This window comes from Grampus griseus (assembly GCF_964374135.1).
Source record: "Grampus griseus genome assembly, chromosome: 1".
NCBI lineage: Eukaryota > Metazoa > Chordata > Mammalia > Artiodactyla > Delphinidae > Grampus > Grampus griseus.
In genome coordinates this window covers 69008563-69036539 of record NC_139017.1, presented here as the reverse complement: position 1 = coordinate 69036539, position 27977 = coordinate 69008563, and the positions used below count along the sequence as shown (strand labels likewise).

At 37.9% G+C, this 27977-nt stretch overlaps 1 pseudogene across 1 annotated transcript; it reads left to right on the top strand.

Annotated features, from left to right (window-relative positions):
• The first annotated feature begins 27 nt into the window (after positions 1 to 27).
• Positions 28 to 27257, top strand: LOC309828157 (olfactory receptor 10J1-like; annotated as a pseudogene). Its single transcript has 2 exons — positions 28 to 573; positions 26883 to 27257. The product of its transcript is annotated as an olfactory receptor 10J1-like (transcript).
• Positions 27258 to 27977: the final 720 nt, after the last annotated feature.

The following is a 27977-nucleotide window of genomic DNA, read 5'->3' as shown; positions in this document are numbered from 1 at the left end:
CTTTGTCTTTCAGACCTGAGATCTTCAATGTGGACAGCCAACCACACAGAGGTAAGAGTTTGTTTCCAAGGTTTCTCCAACTTCCAAGAACATCAGCTCACACTCTTTGTGGCATTTCTTACCCTGTATATTCTAACTCTGGCTGGCAATGTCATCATTGTGACTGTAATCCGCATTGACCATCACCTCCACACCCCCATGTACTTCTTTCTAAGTGTCCTCTCCTATCAGACACTTTCTACTCCCTGGTCATCATCCCTCGCATGCTTTCCAGCCTTGTAGGTCTGAGCCAATCCACTTCCCTGGAGGGTTATGGGACTCAGCTTTTTCCTTCCTTGGCTTTGCCATCACCAACTGCCTCCTATTGGCAATAAGGGGGTATGCTTGCTATGCGGCCATCTGCCACTTTATTACTCGATCATCATGAACTGGAGGGTCTGTGCCAGGCTGGCATCCTCAGTCTGTGCCATGGGGTTCTCACTCTCTCTGGTTCAGGCTGTGGCCATTTTCAGACTGCCCTTTTGCAAGGCACTGATTGAGCATTTTTTCTGCAATGTTCAACCTGTGTTGGACTGGCCTGTGCTACCGCAATCATCAATGATATCCTGACCTTAATTATCAGTCTCTTGGTCATTACAGGCCCTGCAACCTCCTCTTCATCTCCTACATCCTCATTATTTCCATCATTCTCAAGATCACCTCAGCTGAGGGCCGGAAGAAGACCTTTGCCATCTGTGCCTCCTACCTCACTGTGGTCATTGTCCACTACGACTGTGCCTTCACTCCCTACCCCAAGCCCAAGTCAGAGAACACCAAGGATGATCTCAGTGACCTACACTGTCATCATACCTTTAGAAAACCCTGTTGTGTGTAGTCTAAGAAACAAAGAAGTCCAGGATGCTCTGTGGAGAGTGGTGGGTAGGAAATCCCTTTCCTAAGATGAAATCCCTACCCAGATAGGTGTGCATGCCTTCCAGGAGGAAGCCTATATAGGTAAAGTTACAGAACCAAGATTTCAAATGATTAGTGAAGTCTCATACATCACGGCCAGGGCAAAAGTGGAGCCGGGGTCTAGCCTCTAATAATTGATTTTCACTTCCTCAACCTTTTGTTAGCATAAATAAAAGCAAAAGTCACTCAAAGACACCCATTGGCTGTATTCCAGTAGATAATTACAAGGTCAGAATGTGATCTAGTGTTTATCTCAAGCTTAAATTTAAAGTGACCAGTCCACTTTTTAATGTGGTATAAACTACATTAAAATCGCCACGCCATTGAATCCTCTTTTAACATAAATTGGATGCTTGAACAAGTGGTCACTAGGGAGGATATTGTGTAGAAATCTAAGTGCCTTGTGCTTTAATAAGATAGGCAAAGCAAAAATATAGATATCTTTTAGGAAATGGGTTTGCAGTGAGCTAAAATCCTTCTAGAGAGAATAGTTTCAAACATGTGGGACTTCAAAGGAAAGGGAACCATGGGGTGGGAAGTGAAGGAGTTAATTGGAGAGAACTCCTAACTGCATATGATGGGCATGCAGCACACATGACTTGGTCTGATGCTTCGCTTCTTCTGGCTAGAGATGAGCCACATAAAGAAGTCCTTGCAGGGCTGAAAGAAGGGTCTCCCTCATGGACAGGATGCACAGCAGGCTCAGAGGAAGAGAAGACTAAGAGAAGACTCAGGGAGCAAACTGCTGAAAGAATGCTGTGAAATTGGCTGAAAAGAAAGAAAAGTTAGAAGCAGATCCAAATTGGAGCTTCCTGTGGTAGGAGAGCAAGAGAAGCCAGAAGTACAAGGGGAGGGTCAGGAGGAGCCAAAGAGAGTTTAGAAAAGGTCCTTCAGGTTGGGTCCTCTCCTGCCCTTTATAAGCTAAGTCACAAAGGCAAAGAAAGAGAATTAAACGGAAATATGAAAAAAGTCAGCATAACACCTTTCTGATAAATTAGGTAATTTCATTAGTCCTGAAAATCTGAAAAGAGTCGACAGTAAAGGATTTTGACATGAAAACTTCCATAAAATTAAAGCAACTGAGTTAGAAATGGAATAATAAAAGGCAATTTACTGCTCCTCACCTTAAAAATATAAAAAAGAATCAGGGTGAACTTTAGACTCAAGTTGTGACACAAGATAGGTGTTGAATCAAACTATAATGATGAAAATTCATAATTACTGAGCAAATAAAAATTATTATACTGATCTATTTATTAAAAGCTACATAAGATACACATGAGTACACAGTATTCTCATTATAAAATATTTTTGAAATATAAAAATATCAAAATCTCTAAAATGATCATGCATTTTATAGGCTATGCATGCAAGCACATAAAAATCTAACTTTAAAACGGTTCTGCAGTTCAGTCTACTTTGTAATTCTGAGCTCCCAATCTGCCTGACAGAAAAAAGTCATCTAGTCTTTTTCATGTAAACTGGGGCAATTTAGTAATTAAGTCATTTTATGAGTAAACAATGAAATTCAAGGTCCTGCTCCTGCCCTTTCTTTCCCATTATCCTCTGGGTGAATCAAGTTCTGGTGCAGGTGAGACAGGCTGGACCTGGGACCTGGGACCCTTTGTTGCAGTGCTTGCACCTGGACAAAACTCTCCTCCAGCAACAGAATACAAAGAAACTATAAGGACCTAAAAATAACTGCACACATGGCAGTCAGGCAATTATGAGCAATAAGATACAAAATGACTGGGACTCCCCTGGTGGTGCAGTGGTTAAGAATCCACCTGCCAACGCAGGGGACATGTGTTCGAGCCCTGGTCTGGGAAGATACCACATGCCGCGGAGCAAATAAGGCCATGCACTACGACTACTGAGCCTGTGCTCTAGAGCCCACGAGTCACAACTACTGAGCCCATGTGCCACAACTACTGAAGCCCACACACCTAGAGCCCGTGCTCTGCAACAAGAGAAGCCACCAAAATGAGAAGCCAGTGCACCGCAATGAAGAGTTGCCCCTTGCTGCAACTAGAGAAAGTCCGTGCGCAGCAACGAAGACCCAACGTAGCCAAAAATAAATAATATAAATAAAAATAAATTCATAAAAAAAAGATACAAAACAACCAAAAACCCAACTTCCACTTCTGAGGTGTCAAGCAAAATCAGGGTCCTGCACATGATTCCTGCACAAAGCACCACCAAGGGGTGCGCAGACCACCTAAGCCACCCCTCTGGCTTGACCCAAGGGTCCACCCCTACCCTCACCCCATTTAAGGGACCAGCTCACCCCCACTCAGGAGCAAGCAAGGGAACCTGCTACTTGCTTTCAGTCCCTTGTGCCACAACACAAGTCCCAATAAAGCCTTGCGTGAATTTCTAGTTTGACCTCTTATCAATTTCTATTGATTAAGGAGTCCAAGAACCCTGGGTTGGTAATAAAGCCTTCTAGTTTTCTTAGCATGGAGGAAGAGGAACCTGATCCATGGTCACTTCCACCTGTCCATGTTGGATTTCTATGTAAATACATGACTCCCGTGGTCATCCTTGTTATCTATTGTGATGACTCTGGTTTTATCATGCTCTTTAATTTCCTGCACTTCATCTTCCTTGTGACTACTCTAGGTCCACTGGCCCTTTCTCAACCACTGCTTGAGGGCAATTGGACATTCAGTTGCACCCTTGACCCTATAATGGAGTAAATAAGACAAAGTGGGGTGTCACCAAGGCATCCACTTGGATGTATCACTCAACTGTTTCTGCTCCACCAGGATTCACGTGTTTTCTGAGGCTGGGAAGTGAGGGACATATCCCTTCTGCTTTATCCGTTGCCACCAGTCCTTCCTTACAGCAGGGTAAACCTGGTCTCTGCTGGTAGATCTAAGAGTGGGCCTTCCCCAATATCCAACTAACTCCAGTGTTATCTTCTCCACAAAGCTGGATACCTTTATTTTATTTTGGCAGAAAAACCTAAATTATTCCTAACTCTGTAGTAGTTTACATTATACATTTCACATACAAAGTACTTTTGGTGCTTAGACTTTTGATATTCAAAATGATTCTTTGTAAACTAAATGTAGCTTTCCTCTCTAGAAAAGTTTGCTAAAGTTAAAAACTATTTCATCTTTTAAGACAAATGTTTTAGTTATGAGTTTAAAAAACTCTTTTTGAAATTCAATTGACCTTTTTTTTCTGGATTCTTTTGGGCTTACCCTTCCCTGGAGCAAATGAAAGTCCTCTGAAACAATGTGAAATATGGAAATAATGTAGAATTTTTATTCTGTTGCATTTATATATTTATTTAATGTGTCAACAACATTAATTATCACAGATTTTTAAAAATGTTTTATTATCTAATAGAGATAGTTACCTGCCATTATTCTTCTTCAGAATATTTTTAGGTGTTTTGCCTGTTTAAATTTTTCATATAAATTTTAGAAGCAGCTTATTTAACTTACACCCCTCCCGAACACACACACATACTCAGCACAGTTACATACATACAAGCGAACCAAACTCTGGTATTATTTTATTGAAATCCTATTGCATTTATTAACTAATTTATGAAAAACTAACATTTTAATGATCTTGAGCCTCCATATTAAAAACATAGTATTATTTTCCATTGGTTTAAGTCTCCTTCTGTTTTTTACTTTTTACATTTCAAAGTGATCAACCATGATAACCCTAGTTACGATGTCACCATACAAAGATGTACATAGTTATGTTCATAACCATGACTCATTTATTTTGCAAATGGAAGTTTGTATCTCAACATCCCTCACCTCTTTCTTTCCTCCTCCCATCCCTTTCCCCTCTGGCAACCACCTGTTTGTTCTCTATGACTCTGTTTCTGTTTTGTTATATCTATTCATTTGTTTTGCTTTCTAGATTCCACATATAAGTGAAATCATACAGTATGTGTTTAACTTCTTTCACTTAGCATAATACCCTCTAGGTCCATCAATGTTGTCACAAATGGCAAGATTTCATTCTTTTTTATGGCTGAATAATATTCCATTGTAAATATTTACCACATCTTCTTTAACCATTCGTCTATTGATGGACACTTAGGTTGCTTCCATATCTTGGCTATTGTAAATAATGCTGTAATGAACACTGGGGGCATGTAACTTTTCTAATTAGTGTTTTTGTTTTCTTCTGGTAAATACTCAGGAGTGGAATTTCTGGGTCAAATGGTAATTCTATTTTTAATTTTTTCAGGAATCTCCATACTGTTTTCCATAGTGGCTCTACCGATTTACATTTCCATTAATAGTGTATGAGGGTTCCCTTTCCTCCACATTCTCACCACCACTTGTTATTTGTTATCTTTTTGATAATAGCCATTCTGACAGGTGTGAGGTAATGTCTCACTGTGGTTTTGATTTGCATTTCCCTGAGGATTAGTGATGCTGAACATCTTTTCATGTGCCTGTTGGCCATTTGTATGTCTTCTTTGGAAAAAATGTCTATTCAGGCCTTCTGTCCATTTTCAGTTGGGTTGTTTGGTTTTTTTTGATGTTGAATTGTATGAACTTTTTAAAAAATCCCTTATTGGATCTATCATTTGTGAATATTTTCTCTTATTCACTAGGTGGCTTTTTCATTTTGCTGATAGTTTCCTTCACTGTGAAAAAGCTTTTAAGCTTGATGTGGTCCCATTTACTTATTTTTGCTTTTGTTGCCCTTGCCTGAGGAGACATATCCAAAAAAAATATCACTAAGATAAATGTCAAAGAGTTTACTACCTATGTTTTCCTCTAAAAGTTTTATGGTTTCAGGTCTTACATTTAAGTCTTTAATCCATTTTGAATTTATTTTTGTGCATGGTATGAGAGCGTAGTCTAGTTTGATTCATTTGCATGTAGCTGTCCTGTTTTCACAAAACCATTTATTGAAGAGGTTGCCCTCTCCCCATTATATATTGCTTTGTTTGTCATAGATTAATTGCCCATATAAGAGTGGGTTGATTTCTGGGCTTTCTATTCTGTTCCACTGATCTATGTGTCTGTCTTGATGACAGCACCATACTGTTTTGATTATTGTAGTTTTGTAATATAATTCAAAATCAGGGAGTATGATACCTCAGCTTTACTCTTCTTTCTCAAGATTGTCTTGGCTATTTGGGGTCTTTTTTGTTTCCATATTTTACACATTTTTCTATAATTTTTTTCTAGAAGTTTTACAGTTTTATTTTTTACATTTAAGTCAATGATCCACTGTGAGGTTTTTGGTAATAAGCTGTGAGATTTAGATCATGATTAAATTTTTGCCTACAGATATCCAATTGCTTCAGTTCAATTTTTTTTAAGGGCTACCATCTTCCATTTTGCACATTTGTCAAAAATCAGTTGAGCGTATTTATGTGCATCAAATTCTGAGTTTTCCACCCTGTTCTAGTGATCTATGTGTCTACTGCTCCACCAATACCACAGTATCTTGGTTAATGTAGATGTATAGTAAATCTTAATTTTGGGTAGAGTGATTCCTCTCACATTATTCTTCTTTATCAGGATTATTTTAGTTTAGGTCTTTAGTCTAAGGCCTGTGCATCTCCATATCAATTTTAGAATAAGCTTGTCTATGTCTACAAAAATGCTTGCCAGGATTTTTATAGGAATTGCATTAAATCTATAGATCAATTTAAGGAAAATTGACAACTTTATAGTGTTGAGTCTTCCAGTTCGTGACCAAAGTATGTCTCTCCATTTAAGTCTTCTTTGATTTTTTTCACCGTCATTTAGTAATTTTTCAGCATACAAATCTTATACATGTTTTGTTAAGCATATACTTAAATGTTTCATTTTCTTTGGAGAAACTGTAAATCAGTGGTCCCCAAACTTTTTGGCACCAGGAACTGGTTTCGTGGAAGACAATCTTTCCACAGACCGGTGTTGGGGGGGGATGGTTTGGGGATGATTCAAGCACATTACATTTATTGTGTATTTTATTTCTATTATTATTACATTGTAATATATAATGAAATAATTATACAACTCACCATAATGCAGAATCAGTGGGAGGCCTGAGCTTGTTTTCACTTGCCACTCACTGATCAGGCTTTGATATGAGCCTGCAAGCAGTTGATTTATTATGGTCTCCACGCAGTCAAACTTCTCTGCTGATGATAATCCGTATTTTCAGCTGCTCCCCAGCACTAGCATCACTGCCTCAGCTCCACCTCAGATCATCAGGCATTAGATTCTCATAAGGAGCACTCAACTTAGATCCCTTGCATGCACGGTTCATAGTAGGGTTCGTGCTCCTATGAGATTCTAATGCCACCGCTGATCTGACAGGAGGTGGAGCTCAGGCAGTAATGCGAGCCATGGGGAGCAGCTGTAAATACAGATGAAGCTTTGCTCACTCTCCCGCTGCTCACCTCCTGCTGAGCAGCCTGGTTCCTAAAAGGCCATGGAGCAGTAGTGGTCCATGGCCCAGGGGTTGGGGACCCCTGCTGTAAATGACATTGTGCTTTTAATCTTGGTTCCCTCATTTTCACTGTTAGTATATAGAAATGTGATTAACTTCCATATGTTGATACTGTATGCTGTAACCTTACCTAACTCACTACTTCTAGGAAGTGTTTTTGTTTTATTTTGCTTTTTCAAATGACTTGGGTCTTTCTACATAGATAATTATGTCACCCACATAAATAGGGGCAGGTTTACGTCTTCCTTTCTGATCTATATGCCTTTTTTTTCCTCTTTGTGTCTTATTACAGTAGGCCGAACTTCCATTACCATGTTAAATAAGAGTGGTGAGAGCAGATATCCTTGCCTTGTCCCTGATTTTAGGAAGGAAGCATCCAGTCTTATGATCCTATTGAACCTTATGATCCTATTGATTTTTTTTGATATGCTCTTTATCAAATTGAGATAATTCCCTTTGATTCTTACTAAGAGTTTTTGTCATATATGGGTGCTGGATTTTGTCAAATGTTTGTCTCTGTCAAGTTCATATAATTATATGATCTTTCACAGGAGTGGCACATTTATTAAAAAAAAAAAGAGGAACAGGAAACATCTAAGTGATTACATAACAAAAGGAGCTTCTTAGTTGAAAGATCCTTGTTAGAAGAGGGAGCATCAAGAACTCAGCAGCTAGTATCAACCTATTCTTCCACTGTCAGCTCTTTGCCAAATTACTGAAAGGGGAGAGAAAATTAGCCTTTGAGGCCATGTCGAGTAGTATTTCCTGACAAGTTTTGTCAGTTCTACCTACAAAACAAATTTATCCATTTCCTTCCATCTCCACTGAAACTGCTCCTATACAGAAACAATCTTCTTTCAGTATCTACCCTCCTTGTTTATTCTTATTCTTTTCCAATCAATTCTCTCCATAACAGCCAAAGTTATCTTTTAAAGATGAAAATCAGATCATGCTCTTCCCCTAATTAAAAATACCCAATGGATTCCCATTGTATTTGGAATATAATTTACTCTCCTCATGATGACCTATAGGCCCTACCTGTCCTTGTCACTCCATGCCATTAAGAATGACCTCATCTCTTATGTCTAACCTCTTACCTACTAGTCCGGTAACTAACAACATAGGTTTATTCCCACTTAGGAACTTTATACTTGCTATTCCTTCAGTCTAGAGTGCTCTTTTTCTCCAGATTCCCATTCATTCATTTATGCATGTTCATTCTCTATCATTCAAGCCTCAACTAAAATGAGAAGTAATCTTTAGGGATTCCTTCCTTGATCACTTCATCTACTGTAATCCCATCAATGTGGGCACTCTATTAGGTGTTTTATGGGTTTTTTTGTTTTGTTTTGGTTTTTTAGCACTTATCAGTACCTAAAACAAAACAGGAAGGTTGAAAATAAGGGATAGAAAACTGTATTCCAGGCAAATACCAAACAGAGGAGAGCAAAAATCACTAACAAAAACAAACAAGCAGTCAACGAAGCAAAGTTCCTACTGTCACAGAACTTATTTTCCAAGAGGAACATAGATGATTTTAAAAGTATATAAGTTATATGTACTGTTATTTTGGGAAATGATAGTGTTTGGAGAAAAAGCAAAAGGAAGAAAGGACAAAAGGATAGTCATCCCTGGCAGCAGGAAACAGTAGCCCATTTAGATCAGGTGGTCGGGAAAGGTGATGTTTGAGCAGAAGAATGAATGAAGGAGTGAGTGAGCCACATAGAATAAAGAGTGCTCCAAGCTAAGATAAGATCTGGGGAGAGGTTAACCTTGGCATGTGTGAGGAACAAAAAATAGGCCAGTGTGGCTGGAGGGTAATGACCAAGGCAATTAAGGGGAAGATTGAAACTGTGGTCTTATAAGCTATGGTAAGGACTTTGAATTTTATTCTAAGAGGGTTAAAAATTCATTGTAGAGTCATCTGAGCAAAGGGGCTACCTGATTTGATTTAGACATTAAAATCTTTACTCTGACTGCTACTGTAATCAACCCCCAGACCCAAAGGAGAAGCAGGGAGAGGCCAGTCAGGACCTTGCTGCTGTGGTCCAAGTTAGAGGTGATGGCAGCTTGGAACAAAATGTCCCTTTGAGTGAAGAGTTTGTCGGCTCAGCTGGGGACATGTTCTATTTGAGATGCTGAGGAGATATTCAAGAAGAGAAAATGAGATGACTGTTGAACATACAACTTTGGAGTTTGAAAAGAAGTATGGAGTGGAGATTTAAGTTTGGAAATTGTTTAAAGCCAGAAGAGGAAGTGATCACTAGGTTGCAACTGTAAATACAGAAGTGGTTTGTGGCTGAAACTTGAGGTAGTCCAACATCACGAGATCGAGGAGAAAAGAAAAATGACATTGGAAGGGGAAAATATGAAAACTAAAAAAGTGTGTGTCCTGGAAACCACATGAAAGAGATTTCCAAGGAAGAGAAATTAGTCAATTGGGTCCAATGCTGCCAATATGCCAAGTACATTGTGTTAGAATTGATTGTTAGATTTGGCAATATGAGGTGTTTGGTCTCATCAAAAAAATCTGTATGAGAGATGGTGATAAAATCCTGTTTAGTGTGAATTCAAGAGAACAAAGGAGAGAAACTGAAGACAATGCAATTCCTTCAAAGAGTTTTGATGTAAAAGGGAGCAAATAAATGAACCCATAGCTGGAGAAGGATACGGGATCACAGGAAGGTTGTTTTTATTGGCCTTTATGTTTGTTCTTTTAGGATGAGGAAAATTACAAGCAAATAAGTTTGTAAATGAAAGTGATCTAATGCAAATTTGATGATTCAAAAGACACAGAGGAAAACTGCTAAAGCAAAGTCCTCAGTAAGGGAAAGGCGATTGGAGTACAGTGCACAAGTGCATAGATGGTCTTGTTCGATGTATACAGAGTGCTCCCCACAGTGAGAGTATACGAGGATTGGTACTGAGCACAGATGCACATGGTTGGGTTGATGTGTTGGTGGGACTACATGGAAGATCTCTCCTAACTGCTTTAATTGTTCTTAATGAAACAGAAAATAAAGTCATGTGCTTAAAAAAGGATAAGGAAGAATCTTTGGAAGTTAGAGAATAGAAAAGAATGTGTGAAAAGTGCAAAGAGGGTGAGAGAAAAAATGGTAGGCAGGAATACAGAGGGGTTCCCCAGTAACATCAAGACCCCACTTAGTGTTAAATGTTATGAATTCTAAGTAAGACCAGTTATCATAAGAATATATTTTCCACCAGTGAAGTTCAGCTGCATGGGTGCTCTGCACAAGAGGAAAATTTGATTTAACCAAGATTGGTATTATGCCAGGTAAGACAGGTGCACGTGAATTAAACGTGAATGCAATGAAATGATAGTCTGTGTAATTTTAACAGGGTAGAGAGGACAAAAGGGGGCAGTAACATGGAACTTTGAAAATGACAGAAATAAACATAGATATAAAATGTAGGGCTTTATAAATTGAGGAATTATTTAGATTAAGATACCAGTGAGAATGAACTGGAAAAATAAGTGATGGAAATAATAGTTCTTTAGAAAATATAATGGAAAAAGATATCTCATTCCTAAATGAAACAAAACAGATCAAATACATGGAAATAGAAAATACTCATTTTCTTTTTTTTTTGTTTTTTGTTTTTTGTTTTTGTGGTACACAGGCCTCTCACTGTTGTGGCCTCTCCCATCGTGGAGCACAGGCTCTGGACGCACAGGCCCAGCAGCCACGGCTCACAGGCCCAGCTGCTCCGCGGCACGTGGGATCCTCCTGGACCGGGGCACAAACCCGTGTCCCCTGCATCGGCAGGCGGACTCCCACTGCACCACCAGGGAAGCACAAAAATACTCATTTTCTACATGAAGAATATTTTAAAACCCTACTGAAACACATAAAAGAAGACAAACATTACCATTTAAATCTTGCTTTGGGTAGAAAGCCTCAGTATTATAGACTAAAGATGTTTATTCTTAAATTTCTGTGAATACAATGAAAAATCAATAAAAATACCATTAATTGTTAAATGTGAGAATAACTGGGGAAATTCCAAACAAGAATAATTGGGGGGAGGCAGATTTAGCATACGGTAGCATAATGTAGTAAAAATATGAGATGTTTGTATTATTTGATATATGGTGTTGAGACAATGGCCTAGTTATAGGTAATAATAAAAGGTGCATCTGATTTCATTTTAAGAAGTACATCTTTGTTTCTTACAACCAATTTGATTCCAGATGAATCAAATACTGAAACATAAAAAGTATAGAAGACATGGGTACTTAAAAAAATAATGTTGGAGTTAGGAAGGCCTTGATAAACACATAAATAAAATGCTAATAAAATTTCAAACTCACAAACTCAGTAATAATGATAAACAGAAGAAAAATACTGCAACATGTATAATAAAAGGCATATTTCCTTATTAGAGAACTCTTACAAGAAAATGATGACAGAATATGAAAAATGAGCAAGGTATGTAAATGGACATTCACAGCAAATGAAGTACAAATGATTAATAAGTATATGAAAAGTGTGTAAATTAATACATCTTATTTTGGTTTCAGTTTGGTAATAGTTATTAAGTTTTTGAATGCACATATCACTAAGAAGTCTTACTTTCAGGAATGTATCCTACAGATGTGCTCCCAGAAGTGTACAATTATATGTGAACTTTATATATAAAGTGATTTTCTTTATAATACCCTTTAAAAATGCCCAAAACTGCAAACAGTCTATATATCCATGGATATTTAGAATAGGGTAAATAAATTATGTTATACTCTTACCTTACTATATGCAATTGTTCAAATGAATGATAAAAACCTTCATGTATTGTTTTGTAAAGACATCTCGAATGTATTGTTATGTGAAAAAGCAAGTCATATAACAGTACACAGAATACAGTCCATTTGGATTACAAAAAAGGAAACACACACACACACACACATACACAGGTATACGCAGAGAACATTCCTAAATTCTATTTAGTAGGTTTGGTTTTATCTTATTTTCTTATTTTCTACATTACACTAAAGCCTGTTTGACTGTTTTGCATACAACTCCATCTGCTTTATTTGTTCAAGAGAGGATGTCACTCAGCTGTTTGATAGCTTTGTCCAAAAGGAAGAGTGCACCTCTCTTACATGGTCAGAGAAACAAAGCAGCTAGAGATGTATGTGTATGTCGTTGTGTATTTGTGTACTTGTGTGTGTGTGTGTGTGTGTATGTGTGTGTTTAAAATTGGAGAAACTCAACCAAAATCAGTGTTTCCAAAAAGTGATAGAATGTAATGAAAAGTTCATCCCCTTTGCAATATTTTCAATATTAATTTCAACACCTAATTAAAATTTTCAGAGCTTTTCTAAAGTGAATTACTCTTTTTTTTTGAATTTTTGAATTTTATTTATTTTTTTATACAACAGGTTCTTATTAGTCATCCATTTTATACACATCAGTGTATACAAGTCAATCCCAATCTCCCAATTCATCCCACCACCACCCCCAACCTCTGCCACTTTCCCCCCTTGGTGTCCATATATTTGTTCTCTACATCTGTGTCTCAGTTTCTCCCCTGCAAACTGGTTCATCTGTACCATTTTTCTAGGTTCCACATATATGTGTTAATATATATTTGTTTTACTCTTTCTGACTTACTTCACTCTGTATGACAGTCTCTAGATGCATCCACATCTCAAACAAATGAACAAATTTCATTCCTTTTTATGGCTGAGTAATATTCCATTGTATATATGTACCACATCTTCTTTTTTATTTTTTTATTACTATTTTTTTACATCTTTATTGGAGTATAATTACTTTACAATGGTGTGTTAGTTTCTGCTTTACAACAAAATGAATCAGTTATACATATACATATGTTCCCATATCTCTTCCCTCTTGCGTCTCCCTCCCTCCCACCCTCCCTATCCCACCCCTCTAGGTGGTCACAAAGCACCGAGCTGATCTCCCTGTGCTATGCGGTTGCTTCCCACTAGCTATCTATTTTACGTTTGGTAGTGTATATATGTCCATGCCACTCTCTCACTTTGTCACAGCTTACCCTTCCCCCTCCTCATATCCTCAAGTCCATTCTGTAGTAGGTTTGTGCCTTTATTCCCATCTTACCCCTAGGTTCTTCATGACATTTTTTTTTCTCAGATTCCATATATATGTGTTAGCATATGGTATTTGTCTTTCTCTTTCTGACTTACTTCACTCTGTATGACAGACTCTAGGTCCATCTACCTCACTACAAATAACTCAATTTCGTTTCTTTTTATGGCTGAGTAATATTCCATTGTATATATGTACCACATCTTCTTTATCCATTCGTCGGTTGATGGGCATTTAGGTTGCTTCCGTGACCTGGCTATTGTAAATAGTGCTGCAATGAATATTGGGGTGCATGTGTCTTTTTGAATTATGGTTTTCTCTGGGAATATGCCCAGTAGTGGGATTGCTGGGTCATATGGTAATTCTATTTTTAGTTTTTTAAGGAAACTCTATATTGTTCTCCGTAGTGGCTGTATCAATTTACATTCCCACCAACGGTGCGAGAGGGTTCCCTTTTCTCCACACCCTCTGCAGCATTTGTTGTTTGTAGATTTTCTGATGATGCCCATTCTAACTGGTGTGAGGTGATACCTCACTGTAGTTTTGATTTACATTTCTCTAATAATTAGTGATGTTGAGCAACTCTTCATGTGCTTCTTGGCCATCTGTATGTCTTCTTTGGAGAAATGTCTATTTAGGTCTTCTGCCCATTTTTGGATTGGGTTGTTTTTTTAATATTGAGTTGCATGAGCTGTTTATATATTTTGGAGATTAATCCTTTGTCTGTTGATTCATTTGCAAATATTTTCTCCCATTCTGAGGGCTGTCTTTTTGTCTTGTTTATGGTTTCCTTTGCTGTGCAAAAGCTTTGAAGTTTCATTAGGTCCCATTTGTTTATTTTTTTTTTTATTTCCATTGCTCTAGGAGGTGGATCAAAAAAGATCTTGCTGTGATTTATGTCAAAGAGTGTTCTTCCTATGTTTTCCTCTAAGAGTTTTATAGTGTCCGGTCTTACATTTAGGTCTCTAATCAATTTTGAGTTTATTTTTGTGTGTGGTGTTAGGGAATGTTCTAATTTCATTCTTTCACATGTAGCTGTCCAGTTTCCCCAGCACCACTTATTGAAGAGACTGTCTTTACTCCATTGTATATCCTTTCCTCCTTTGTCAGAGATTAGTTGACCATAGGTGTGTGGATTTATCTTTGGGCTTTCTATCTTGTTCCATTGGTCTATATTTCTGTTTTTGTGTCAGTACGTTATTGTCTTGATTCCTGTAGCTTTGTAGTATAGTCTGAAGTCAGGGAGTCTGACTCCTCTAGCTCCATTTTTTTTCCTCAAGACTGCTTTGGCTATTCGAGGTCTTTTGTGTCTTCATACAAATTTTAAGATTTGTTCTAGTTCCGTAAATGGCCATTGGTAATCTGATATGGATTGCATTGAATCTGTAGATTGCTTTGGGTAGTATAGTCATTTTCACAATATCGATTCTTCCAATCCAAGAACATGGTATATCTCTCCATTTGTTGGTATCATCTTTAATTTCTTTCATCAGTGTCTTATAGTTTTCTGTATACAGGTCTTTTGTCTTCCTAGGTAGGTTTATTCCTAGGTTTGTTATTCTTTTTGTTGCAATGGTAAATGGGAGTGTTTCCTTAATTTCTCTTTCAGATTTTTCACCATTAGTGTATAGGAATGCAAGAGATTTCTGTGCATTAATCTTGTATCCTGCAGCTTTACCAAATTCATTGATTAGATCTAGTAGTTTTCTGGTGGCATCTGTAGGACTTTCTATGTATAGTATCATGTCATCAGCAAACAGTGACAGCTTTACTTCTTTTCCTTCTCTGATTGTTGTGGCTAGGACTTCCAAAACTATGTTGAGTAATAGTGGTAGAGTGTGCAACCTTGTCTTGTTCCTGATCTTAGAGGAAATGCTTTCAGTTTTTCACCATTGAGAATGATGTTTGCTGTGGGTTTGTCTTATATGGCCTTTATTATGTTGAGGTAGGTTCTCTCTATGCCTACTTTCTGGAGAGTTTTTATCATAAATGGGTGTTGAATTTTGTCAAAAGCTTTTTCTGCATCTACTGAGATGATAATATGGTTTTTATCCTTCAATTTGTTAATATGGTGTATCACATTGATTGGTTTGCGTGTATTGAAGAATCCTTGCATCCCTGGGATAAATCCCACTTGATCATGGTGTATGATCCTTTTAATGTGTTGTTGGATTTGTTTGCTATTATTTGGTTGAGGATTTTTGCATCTATATTCATCAGTGATATTGGTCTATAATTTTCTTTTTTTGTAGTATCTTTGTCTGGTTTTGGCATCAGGGTGATGATGGCCTCATAGAATGAGTTTGGGAGTGTTCCTTCCTCTGCAATTTTTTGGAAGAGTTCGAGAAGGATGGGTATTAGCTCTTCTCTAAATGTTTGATAGAATTCACCTGTGAAGCCATCTGGTCCTGTACTTTTGTTTGTTGGAAGATTTTTAATCACAGTTTCAGTTTCATTACTTGTGATAGGTCTGTTCATATTTTCTATTTCTTCCTGGTTCAGTCTTGGAAGTTTATACCTTTCTAAGAATTTGTCCATTTCTTCCAGGTTGTCCATTTTATTGGCATAGAGTTGCTTGTAGTAGTCAGGTTTGGTTTTAGATATGGCAAGAATTAGTAATTTATAAAAAAATTCTGTGTATTTTAGACTTGAACTAATATGCAAATATACTGAAAATAATAGGTTTCTTATCATTGGGAAAAGAAGTGAGAAAGGGGGAACACTAGAACACAGTCTGAGATATTAGTTTAGAATTGGAGGTATCATTATAAATCATGGTTGTTAAGATATAAATATTAATACACCCCCCCATTTTCTAGCTTTAGAGTCTAAAATTAAATATACAGCAGTGGCAATAAGTACACCTAGCACCCAGATCTTGGTTTCTAAATACAATTCTCCACTGAAAGACACCATAGCTTCTCAGAGAAATGGCTGATTCTGGGAACAGTGCAGGGAAAGTACAAGATGAGCCTGGAACGTCTCTATCTTGAGGTTAAAGAAGTGCTCAAAGAAGAGACTGGTGGTTGCCAGTGAATGGGGTCAAAATGGGTGAATGGGGTCAAAAGGTATAAACTTCCAGTTATAAAATAAGTCAGCCATGGGGATGTAATGTACAGCATGGTGACTATAATTAATAATACTGTATTGCATATTTGAAAGTTATGAAGAGATTAAATCTTAAAAGTTCTCATCACAAGAAAAAAAGAATTTATAACTAGGTATGGTGATGGATTTTAACTAGACTTATCGTGGTGAACATTTCATAACATACACAAATACCAAATTATTATACTGTACACCTGAAACTAATATAGTTATATATCGATTATACCTCAATTAAAAATAAAACTGCTCAAAGAATAATGGAGACATGTCAAAAGAACAAAGGAGCCAGACTAATGCAGTTCCCACTTGCCAATTCTGTGATGATTTGAACATCAACATAAATAATGTTAATAGTAACTAACATTATCTCATAGTACCTATATTATCTAAGTCTACTAGTATCTAAATAGTACCTCTTTCTTACAGAATATCAGTCTATAAGAGAAATGATGGAGTTAGGAAATCATCAATGGATCCTAAAACCAGAGCGTGAAAGTTTGATGAGGAACAGGATATTAATCTCAATATATCACTCTACAAATTATGTATATAAAAAGGGAAAATAATAAGTTTACAGTGGAGAAACCTAGTGGACACCACCTTAAACAAGTTAACATCACTAATATTAGGACAAATTGACATCACGTGGTTCCTGGTATGATGCACTGAGAATGATACATCACTTTCACGATATTCTTACTAAAAATTCAAAATTTAAATCTAGTCATGAAGGATATTAAATCAGAGTAAGTACAAAGAAGGGAAAGAAGTGAAACAGAATCAAAGTTAAGTGCAAGGGGAAAATGATGAACTCTTCAGATAAATTCAAACTGAGAGACGTTCCATAAAATATCTGGCCTGTACTTTTCAGAAGTATCAAGGTAGAGAATGACAAAAGAAAAGTAAGGTACTGTTTCAGATAAAAAGGCACTAGAGAAACAGGAAAACAAATATGTAAAGGGTAATCTTGGATTGGATACTAAACTACAAAAAAAAATTTTGCTATAAAGGACATTATGAGATAATAGGGTAATTTAAATATGATTTGTGGATTAGGTAATAGTATTGTTGTATTTGATATTAATGTGTATGTGGCTCTCTCTGTATATATATATACATGTATATGTATACACTGATTTTTAATAATTATACTGTGATTACATAAGAGAATGAGCTTCTTCCTAGGGAATACACACTAAAATTTAGGAGTAAAGTGACACAATGGCTTCAACTTACTCTCAAGTGATTCGGAAAAAAGTTAGATAGATAGATAGATACAGATAGATTATAGATGAAAGAAGAGAATGATAAAGTAAGTGGGACAAAATGTGAATAATTGGGCTACCTGGACAAAGACATTTAGGAGTTTTTGTAGTACTCCTGCAACTTTTCTATAAGTCTGCAATTGTATATTTAAAAAGTTTCAAAAAAGTGAAAAAAATATTACAATTTCTTTATAGATATTTGTGCAGGAAAGGGTTAAGTCAGAAGTCCTGGGCTGCTCAAATCCTGCACATTCCCAAGAAAGGCTTGTGTTTAGGACTGGACCTCGGCCAGCTCATGGGAGATGAGCTCTGAGCTCTTGAATTAATTCTGCTTGATAAATGTTTTGATATGTCAGAGGCCTTGAACCACAGATATTTGCTTGATCAGATCATTTATGCTAAAAGTGTGATTTATGGTGAACACCTGTTTTTGTTCCGAAGGGCTGGAGTCTGAGTACCTGAGGTCAGTAATGCAGGTTATTACATGCCTAACGTTACTGACTCCCAATAAAAAGCCTGACAGCAAGGCTCAGGTGAGCTTCCCTGGTCAACAACACTTTGTACCTATGGTCACTTTGCATTGTTGCTGAGAAAATTACTCATGTCCATGTGACTCCCCTGGGGGAGAACATTTGGAAGTTTATGCTTTGTTTCTCCTAGACTTTGCCCCCATGGACCTTTTTCCCCTTTGTTAATTTTAATTTGTGCCCTTTTGCTGTAATAAACTATAACCATGACTGTAACAGTTTTTCTGTACCCTGTGAATCCTTCTAAGAGTACCACCTAGCTGGATAGTGATCTTGAGGACTGACAACAAAAATTAAAGCATTTAAATAAATAGAGAGAGAGCCTATATCAGTTCATCCCTAATGATTTTTTAGTTTAATGCAATTCCAAAAACCTGATCTAAAATTTGTATGGAAAGGTAAAGATCCAGCTACATAAAAATAAAAGAAGATAAGAGGGGTTGATCTCCCTGATAACTAAGATTCATTATAAAGTTATAGTTGTTAAGACAGTGTAATCTGGGTACATGGAATAAAACTGACCAATGGAGCAGAATGGAGTGGCTAAACTGACCAATGCTTATAAAGATTTATAATGTATAACAGAGATAAAATTGTAGACCAGTGGGGAAAGGAAGGACTCTTCAAACAGCTGATAGAACTGGATATCCAGTTGAAAAAAGAGAAATGAATTTGGACATCTATCTTACCACATACACAAAAATCAAATCCAGATGGATTTAAATATGAAAAGTATATTAATAGGCTTAGAAGAAAATAAAAGCGACTATTCTGACACTGAGGTAGAAATTTCTTTTTCCAAGGAAGATGCAAAATTGCTAACAAAAAAGACCAGAATGATAAATTTGGCTCCATTAAAATAATTTTTGTTCCATAAAAAGAACCATAAAGAAGTGAAAAGACAAGCCACAAAGTGGTAGAAAATATTTGCATAACATATTAAGGACAAGAGTTTGGTGTCCAGGGTACATATAAAGCTGCTACAGTTGAATAAAAAAAACACAAACAACCCAATGGAAACGTGGATAAAGACATGAAAAGTACTTTGCAGAAGACAGAACAGTCATAGCCAATAAACTTTGAAAAGATGTTCAACCTCTTGTTATTCAGGAAAATGTAAATTAAAACCACAACCATGTCACACCTACTAGCTTGACAGAAATTAGCAAGTCTAATAACAAGGAGGAAAGGATGTAGATCAACTGGAACTTCTCTTATTCTTCACCTGTCACAGTGTAAATTGGTACAACCAATACAAAATTCGATTTAGTATTATCTTGTAAAGTTGAAACTTTTTATATTCCATGAGCTAATAATTTATTGAAAGGATATAAACCTTAGAGGAACTTGTGCACATTTAATCAAGAAAGTATGCAGTAAAATATTTGAAACATTACAATTTATAATAACAAAAATCTGGAAACAACCCCATTATCCCACACCAGGACAATGGACAAAAAACACTGCGGTATATTCACATGATGGAATAGCGTAAGGCAGTTAAATTAATAAACTATAGCTCCATTCTGGATCTTAGAAAAGGAACACTGAATTTTTTAAAAAACAAGTCTCAAAAAACTGTATACAGTATATCATTTTTATAAAGCTCAAGAACAGAACTAAAAAATGTATTGTTTAAACACACATACACATATAATAAAGGTATAAAATAAGTAAAATGAAAATAAACATAAAAATCAGGATAGTAGTAACTGTTGGGGCTGAGGGTGAGAGTAGGGGGGTGCAGTGCAAAGAAATAAGGAAGTGGGAAAAATGAGAATTACCTAAGTGATTCTTGAGTCGAGTAGTTCCTGAGTCGAGTGATGGGATTCCAAATGTTTATTTTATTGTTATGCATCTCGACATATTTTAAACATAGTGTTTTATAAGTATGATATGCTATATTAAATATGATAAATACTTTTTAAATAAAGAAAGATCATAACATACACCAAATGTAACATATACAAAAGCCCATAGGCAAATCGCAACCAGTAGCTTCAAAATCTTCTTGTCAGCCAAGGCAGAGTTTTGTTAATTTTGAAATTGTTTAGAACTTTGGTTTGCCTTTCCAGTTATCATGTAATGCACTAAATATATACCTATTTTACTTTATAACTCATTAATGTCATCTCAAGTGTCTAACGTTAGATTAGCAGAAGATCTAGATTCTTCTTTTTTTTTGGTGGTGGTGGTGGGGGAGGAGTTGTTCACATTTCCCCTTCATTTTTCCAAGAATCCCTGGAACTTAAGCATTTCAAAAAGAGTGGTCAGGAAGGAACAAAATTGGGTCATCTGTAGGACATGGATGGACCTAGAGACTGTCATAAAGAGTGAAGTAAGTCAGAAAGAGAAAAACAAATATCGTATATTAACGCATATACGTGGAAGCTAGAAAAATGGTACAGATGAACTGGTTTGCAAGGCAGAAATAGAGATACAGATGTAGAGAACAAACATGTGGACACCAAGGGGGCAAAGAGGGCGAGTAGGATGAATTGGGAGATTGGGATTGACATATATACACTAATATGTATAAAATAGATAACTAATGAGAACCTGCTGTATAGCACAAGGAACTCCACTTTAGGGTACAGTAGAAACTAACAACATTGTAAAACAACCATACCCCAATTAAAAAAAAAAAAACTGATCAGTGAGTGGCAAATGAAAACAAGCTCAGAGCTCCCACTGATTATGGTGAGTTGTATAATTATTTCATTATATATTACAATGTAATAATAATAGAAATAAAGTGCACAATAAATGTAAAAAAATACTTAATATTCCTCAGAACTAAAAAAAAAAAAAAAAAAAAAAAAAAAAAAAAAGAGTTGTCAGGTTTACAGAAACACCTAAGTAGGGAAAGCCTGGAGTTTGCTTAGTCTAATTTTTATTTTGTTTCCTGTTTCCCTTTGAGGACAACGAGCCTAACCTGTTCAAGAGAAGATTCTGGACATTTGCTAATTCACTATAGCAAATAGACTGTATTTTCAAAAACTGGACGCAGTTATCTCCCATTCTGTATGCTCTCCTATTAGTGTGCTGCACCCCCATTACAAAGCAAAGTCTGTACGCCTCCCCTTGAGACTGGGCATGTCTCTGTGACTGACTGGACAATTATGGTGGTGTGAAAGTCATGCTTTTGACATCCTGACTTTTGAGACCAGGACATAAAGGATCATACAGTTTCTGTCGGGCTCTTTGTCTTGGGGTGCTTGCTCTTGGAATCCACAGCACAGGCTGTGAGGAAGCCCAGGCTACTTGGAGAGGCTAGGTGTAGGTATTTCAGTCAACAGCCAGCATTGACTGACGACGTGAGTGAGCAAACTCCCGCTAACTCCTGACCACAGCTACATGGGAGACCCGATGTGAGAAGAGCCTCACTGAGACCAGTCTCCCAGAGATGGATGATGAAGGACTGCTGTTGCTTTATGACTCTAAGTTCAAGTAGTTTGTTATGCCGCTAACTGGAACATCCAAGTTTCAGTACAAGCAAGAACGGATGTGGACAACTACAGCCATGCATGTGGACAAGCCTACCCACAAAATGCTAGGCTGAGGTTAAGGCACCCAGGGACACAGTGCCCAGGAATACAGCACTTCCCTTAGCTCAGCCCTTCAGTTGTTCTCACAGCCATACCCAGAGAGACCTGCTAGCCAGGAGTCAGGTTGTTTGGCCATCAACCTCCTAACAGAACCCTAACCACTGTCCTTCCTCTCCTGATTATCCATAAACCTAGGATTCTGCTAGATTTCCTTTTCAGCTCTTAAAACAAAAAGATACCTCCTCAGGAAAAATAAGGTCACTAGTGTATCCTCTAACAGCATGGTCTCCTAATTTTTCACAGAGAGCTCAGATTGTAACAGTATAAAGTTCTTCCTACCCTGATTGTGTGTTGCTAGAGCTGTCTTGATTGTCTTCTATGAAAGAGGCTTTCTACCTTCTTCCTACTGGGGGCAGGGAGCCTCTTCATGCCTCAATGCTGATTTGTGTTTGCAATGATATCTAGAGTGACAAATTGGCTCTTCTCTCACTAGAGCAGAGAAAAAAAAAAGTTTAATCACAGGGGTGGTCCCAAAATGGAAGACTATCCAATCATACTTTGACCACAAAACACTGAAGGCTATAATGGCTATGAAGATACTACTCAGCTGCAAATAGCCAGGAAAAGAAGTTGAGACGTTAACTTCATTAATGAAAAGTTTTGAGTTTTCTAAGAAACCCTGATTTGGCTAGCATTTCCTCTTATGTCTCTGAAACTGATATGGATAAGAGCAAATATTATAAACTTCTTCATGTTTGCTATAAACCTTTATTTCTATAGTTTTCTAAATTTAAAAGCTACCACAAATTCAGTAGAGAAGGAGAAGCAGGAATACCAAAAAAAACCCCAAAAAACAAAAAAACCAACCCCCCCCCCGCCACTTAACCAAAAAACAAACCAAGTACAAGGGGTATTTTTTAAGTTTATCAAGGTATGAATGCAGGCACTTCATTTTTTCGCCATGTGTGGAAAAATTAACTTAGAGAATTGTCAGGATCTGGCCATGAGATAGATAAGGTACATGTTGTTAAATTAACTAAACAAGGAGGCCATCAAACTGAGGGGCCTCCAATGCCATGGCAGCCTATGTAAACAAACTAAAATCTAAGGCTGGAAATGCCTCCAGGTTATAAAATCAAAGCCTCAGGACAACCAATCACAAAAAGCCAACCAGGCTTTAAGCTACAGCCAGTCATTACTCTCCTTACTTTGCCTCTCCTTTTTCTTTATAGAAGTCTCTACCTGAGTTCCTGGCCCTGGGACACCCCTAACAACTTCTGGTTTGGCACTGCCCAATTTGCATTGATTTTTGTTAAAAAAAAAAAAAAAGCTTAAAATTTTTAATATGCCTCAGTTTGTCTTTTACCAATATAAAAGAGGAAAATAGTGAGAATAAGATGCTCCTAGGGGGAGAAAAAATGCCTGGACTTGGGGCTGGTAAACCAGTGTGGAGGTAACCCCAGACTGGGCTTGTGAAGCTCTGTGCATTTAACTATTTTCTTGGACAGGCCTGTGGTATGAAATCCTGGCTCAGGTTTCTTTAGACACAGACAGTGGTCTCCTGGCCTTCTGCAGAGGTCTCTACTGTCTATTGAGCTTTTGGTCTACCATTTCTGAATCCCACAATAGGACAGAAACAATAGCCAGATTGACTGTTTTAGTTCTAGAAAAGAAGACGAAGAAGAAAGAAAAAAAGATATTGAGCAGGGTTCTTGACTACAGGGAGAGCTGCATAGTTTCCTGGAATCCAAGACAGAGGCTCTTAGCTAGAGCTCACTTGGGCTTTGTAACCATGGTTTTCCAAGGCCCAACTATATAAAAATAGAATATTTATTTAAAAAACAAAACCTGACAAATAAGCCACTGCTGTTTCTACTTGCAGTGCAAAGTGCCATGAGAGTCCCAAAGCACAAACCCATATAATCTGGTAAATGTGCCCTCTATGTAACAAGGTCCCTGGGCACCGGCCGTCTGCTTGCTTCTAGCCCCAGGGTGACTCTCGAGGGTGCTCAGGGAATGTCACCCAGAAACCTTGAGAGATGATCCCCAGAGAGCCTTTCTTGGGTGTCAAAAGCTCCTCCCCCAGCTGGAGAGAATATCTAGTATCTGAGGAGCCCCCTGTAACTTTCCTTTTACCTCCAGCCCTAGACTGGCCCTAAAGCAGGCAGAAGGATCACGTTCAGGTGCCTTTGTTTCATGACCTTGATTTGTGAATACTTGTGACCAATGGGCCACGTTTCTGATCTCTACCTCCATTTTTCTGTTGAGCCACAGATTTGCAGGAAGAAAAGTAAGTGAGATTTGGGAAAAGACTTCAGTCATTTACAGAGGTAGCCACATACGGAATAAAATACACGTATGGGTTTTATTGTTGTTAAAGGGTCAAATTATATTAAGCTGGAAAGGGTCCAGGTGTATATGAATTTTTGTTCTTCTTTAGCCTTAATTTACCACTTTCAAAGATCCTCTGCTAATCCTAAGGAATAATGACTTCCAGAATTAAAGACTATCTTGACTAATACGGTAATAAAGAATGTGGCTCTGCTACTTAGCAGCTATGTTTCCTTGTCTATATTCTTGTCTTCACACAAATCATAATCCACAGAGACACTATTTATAAAGCCTCATAGGATACATTTACAGTTACTTACCATGGTACACACATCAAGCCAAACAACTTTCCCTGTTAAGAAATGGTCCCTGACGTCTAACATAAAAGTTTTCTTTCAACCTCATACCATTTCTTTTCATATCATGCTCGGAGGGGTTGAAGTGTAACTGTGCAGTAATCCCTTATAAATACCGTTTTGTAGATTTCCTTTATTTAAAATGTTATATTTCTGAAAAATAGATTAATCTTAAAAGCACTAAAGAAGTTTGCCTTTGAAATTTACCCAATAGTGAGTCATTTTTCAATGTGGCTAATTTGTTTTACTTCCAGCAAAATGCACTTTTTAGGCAACTCCATGTATTCTATTATTAAATTTATTTTTATAGCTAACCTGTTACATAATTATATGTTTGTTTAGGAATAGGGTAAAAGCTACTAGAAAAGTTACACTACCAGTATATTTTCCAATTAGATGTTCATAGTGTTAGCTTTCTTCTAGAGTTATAATTCCAATGTTAAAATTCAGCCCAGTTCTTTAATTGTTTGTTGCTGTCACAGGCATAGACAGAGGGAAAGGAGACAGAGGTTAAAAAACATTGAAAACTCCTCTTCTTTGAAGAAGAGCTCGCTGTGGTGCCCCAGCACTCTGCTTTCTAACAGGCAATTTGTTTGATGGACCAGTTACCTGCAACAAGTCCATCAGCAGACATTGTGCCCTACATTGCAGTTGTCATAGGGTTATAAAGAGTTGAAATACTTGGTCCTTACTCTCAAAGACTATATAATATAGCCATGATGGGGACAGTTCTATGATGCAGTTTTGTGTAATGGGAGGAACAATGGACACAGGATCAGAAGACATGAGTTCAAGTCTTGATTTTCATCCTTTGACACCTGTGTGTCCACGGGCAGTTACCTAAACGGAGCTGATCCTCAGTCTCTGCTTCTGAAGAGAAACAATAATCCTCGCCCTCCCTGTTCCATTGGATGGTGATGAAGTTTAATAATGTATGTGAACATATTTTGTAATCACAAATGCACTATGGTGCTTTCAACACAAAAGAGCTAGTATACAGTTGTATGCTACCTCCATGCAAGGACACGTGTTTGGGGCTGGGGGGAGGCAGGGAGCAGGGTGAGAGAGAGAGAATAGGAAAGGATTTTACAGAGGTTATGGGCTTTGTGTAGCTTTGAAAAATGAGTAGTGTCTAGGGAAGAGGACTGTAGCACAGAAGTTGAGAGGAGTAGTACTATCAGAGTTGAAAGACTGAAATGAGAATGCAGTGTGTAAACCATAGTGACAAGAGCTCTACCTTAAACCCTAGAAGCTTGGGAATTAGTAGGTAGCTACAGAGCCTGGAGCTTTGCACGACATTACACCACTGAACTTGAATGGATTCAATAATTGTTTGAATTCTAATATAAGTTGATACTTAACAGTTTAAAAATGTTTCTACCAACAAATCTATGATGTTATCACAATTGCATCCATATAAACGTGAGGAAACTGCTCTTAGAGATGTAAATTCCTTGCCCAAGGTAACTTAGCCCATGATAGAACTAAAATATGAGCTTATACCGCCTGACTCTAAAAACCATGTATTTTTTCCTTAGTGAGCAAAGAACATTGCTCCACTGTTTATTCCCAAAAGAAATGAGCATGGGTATGAATATAAATAAGCAGAGACCTGAAGTAGATGAACCAAAAGAATCTGCCCAGCCTGCTGTTGACAGAAATCAACCATCTAGGTTCCTTATATAATTTTTTACTTTCTTAGCTGCCATATATTATTTAATGAAGAAAGAGAATCACACTTTGGTGAGTGAGTTTACTTTCCAGGGTTTCTCCAGCTTCCATGAGCACCAGCTCACTCTCTTTATTATGTTCTTTGCACTGTACATGTTAACCTTGGCAGGCAGTATCATCATTATGACCATCATTAGCCTTGCTCATCACCTCCACACCCCCCATGTACTTCTTCCTCAGCATGCTGTCAGCTTCAGAGACCATGTACACACTCATCATTATACCCAAGATGCTCTGTAACCTCACAGGCCTGAGTCAGCCCATTTCTTTGGCAGGTTGTGCCACTCAGATGTTCTTCATCATTTTGGCCATCAACAACTGCTTCCTGCTCACAGCAATGGGGCACGACTGCTATGTGGCCATTTGCAACCCCTTGAGGTACTCTGTCATCGTGAACAAGAGGGTGTGCATCCAGCTGGTGTGGGAGGCCTGCAGCATTGGGCTGGTTGTAGCCATGACACAGGTTACATCTGCATTCAGGTTATCTTTCTGTGCTACAAAGTTGGCCCACTTCATCTGTGACATCTGACCTGTGATGAAGCTCTCCTGCACTGACATGACTGTCAATGAGATCCTGACTTTAATCATCAGTATCCTGGTGATCCTGGTTCCCATGGGATTGGTTTTCATTTCCTACATCCTCCTTATCTCCACCACCCTTAAAATTGCCTCTGCTAAGGGACAGAAGAAGGCCTTTGCCACATGTGTTTCCCACCTCACTGTGGTCATGGTCCACTATGGCTGTGCCTCCATTGTCTACCCCAAGCCCAAGTCAGAGAACACCAAGGATCAGGGTCAGCTGATCTCAGTGACCTACACCATCATCACCCCTCTACTGAACCCTGTGGTGTACGCTCTGAGGAACAAAGAGGTCAAGGATGCTCTGCTCCGGGCCACTGGCAGGAAGCTTTCCTGAGAAGATGGGCCTGTTTCACAGAAGGTCTTAGAAGATTCTACAGAGAAGAAAAAGTAAAGCAGTGCCCACAGCACCTACAGTGAAAATTCTGCAGCCTACTAATCAGTGGTTGGGTAGAAGAGAAAAAAGGACTACAAACCCAGCCCCTGAAGATAGGGAGAAGGTTCTCCAAAGCACAAGCAAGCCTGCATCTGACAAGAGAGCATAGATGGTATGGAGCAATAAATATAGGAGAAAGAACTTGATTTGGGGAAGTAGATGGGTTGTCTGCACAGCTAGGACAGAATAAGATCAAGATAGTAGAACGAATTAATGAGGGGAGGCTATTCCAATGCAGGACTAAACTTTTAAATATATTCTATAACATTCTTTTAGGACATGGGATTCCCTTTTATCCATTTAAAGTTACAAAGGCTTAACACCCAATTGAAGTCATTCTTTTATGGACAATTCAAGTTCCTTGCATCTTAGACCTCATAAATAAATAGCTATCGGGGCTTCCCTGGTGGCGCAGTGGTTAAGAATCCACCTGCCAATGCAGGGGACATGAGTTCGAGTTCTGGTCTGGGAAGATCCCAAATGCTGCGGAGCAACTAAGCCCGTGTGCCACAACTACTGAAGCCCATGCGCCTAGAGCCCATGCTCCGCAGCAAGAGAAGCCACCGCGATGAGAAGCCTGCACACCTCAACAAAGAGTAACCCCTGCTCGCCGCGACCAGA